The sequence below is a fragment of the Limulus polyphemus genome, unplaced genomic scaffold, assembly GCF_000517525.1.
Source record: "Limulus polyphemus unplaced genomic scaffold, Limulus_polyphemus-2.1.2 Scaffold7529, whole genome shotgun sequence".
Lineage (NCBI taxonomy): Eukaryota > Metazoa > Arthropoda > Merostomata > Xiphosura > Limulidae > Limulus > Limulus polyphemus.
In genome coordinates, this window is record NW_013673139.1 from 1,727 (window position 1) to 3,944 (window position 2,218).

The window sequence follows — 2,218 nt, forward strand, 5'->3', positions numbered from 1 at the left end:
ACCTTTAACACTATACAGGTGGAAACATGAAACATATCACCTTTTAACACTATACAGATTGAAACATGAAACATATCACCTTTTAACACTATACAGGTTAAAATATGAAACATATCACCTTTTAACACTATACAGGTTGAAACATGAAACATATCACCCTTTAACACTATACAGAATAAAACCTGAAACATATCACCTTTTAACACTATACAGGTTGAAATATGAAACATATCACCTTTTAACACTATACAGGTTGAAATATGAAACATATACATATCACCTTTTAACGCTATACAGGTTGAAACATATACATATCACCTTTTACACTATACAGGTTGAAACATGAAACATATAAATGTCACCTTTTAACACTATACAGGTTGAAACATGAAACATATACATATCACCTTTTAACACTATACAGGTTGAAACATAAAACATGTCACCTTTTAACACTATACAGGTTGGAACATAAAACATGTCACCTTTTAACACTATACAGGTTGAAACATATACATATCAGCGTTTTTTTAACGCTATACCGGTTGAAACAAAGATATATCTCCTTTTAACACTATACAAGTTGAAACATGAAACATATAAATGTCACCTTTTAACACTATACAAGTTGAAACATGAAACATATAAATGTCACCTTTTAACACTATACAAGTTGAAACATGAAACATATAAAATGTCACCTTTTCACACTATACAGGTTGAAACATGAAACACATACATATCACATTTTAACATTATACCGGCACTCAGAGCTAATAACCACCCTAAGCATTTATCATTTCTATCCTCCCCCCCCCCTTTTCAGGTAATTGACTGGACACGGACCAAGACTTCTGCCACTCGACCACAGTTTAAATTCGAACCGTTTAATTCTGTACACTTCTGTTAAATTTTTACATTGATATTTTCTGATTGTTTTTGTTATCAGAATATGTATTTGTATTATATGAAATAAACTGATAGTTATTGTCTGAGTCTTTCCCGGGGAGGAGGGTTTGGCTCCCGGGGTCAGGCACAACACGCGAGTCTGAGCTTTTTGCTCTGGTTCGATCCAAGGCGCTGTAAGTTGGCCAGACAATAAGTTTCGACAAACAGGTATAAGCGAATCAACGAGCAAATAATTCCAAAGGTCTACAAGCACGGCTCGGCATGGACCTTTACGGCATTCTTTCTCTCTCCTTGTTTTTGTGGGAAAACATGCACTAAGATTTTCACTACCAGGTCTAACTACTTTTTAAGACAATTTTATGCTAGGAGTAGGATCCCACAAATGTTTGCCAAGTTTAGGGCCGAGCTGGAGTAAGGTTAAAAGACAGCTAAGCTACAACGGAGGGACCATCCGTAAATCTCCTCCCACGGGAGATGACGGACGTGTGGTGCCCCCAAATACATTTGAACCTATAAAAGAAAACATAATCTAGCTTTTGTGACCTACTTTCACCCTTGGGGAAAAAAGCAACCTACTAAATCTAGTTTATTATTTTTCTTTCTCACGGGGGGGGGGAGAACTGTGGGGACGCACCAATCGACAACTTACGTTAATTCCATTGTTGGTTTTCCCTCTCGAGGTGAAATTTGGGTGTCTATAATAGGTAGCTTATACTTACCTAAGTTGACGTTGTTTGGGTTTTCAGACTTCTCTGCTAACAAGAAGAAAGCTGTAAAGCTCCTATTAGTTCACGACCGGCGACCATGACGTCAGAGTTCCACAAAATGTCACCAGAAGGCACGTTGCTAGGCCGCCATGACAGGCGACCATGACGGACGATTACGTAATAGTTCCACGAAGTACAAATATAGGAAGTGGTGTTAGGCTGCCATGACGTCATATTTCCATGAAGCCAACACAAATTTGGTCAACATGTCTCAACATGATTATAATTAATAAAGTCGCAATAAAACACTAATTTATTACTTAATTACATTTCCTGACCATTTATATTTAAATCATCCTAAAAGGATGATATTGTTACAACAGCGTTGCGTGACTCTGGGAGCATGCGCGCTGGAGTTTCTAGAATTATCGGGGAACCCCGCGAATGTAAGAGTGTTTGCTAGACGCCCTCTTTTTGAGTATATAAGCCTGGCAGGAAAACCAGGGAAAGGGCAGAGAAAGGCCAAATTCCGGTAATTGTTAAAACAGAGGTTGAACTAACTAGGTGCCATCAAGCTAAAGTCAAAGTGACTGAAGGAGTTG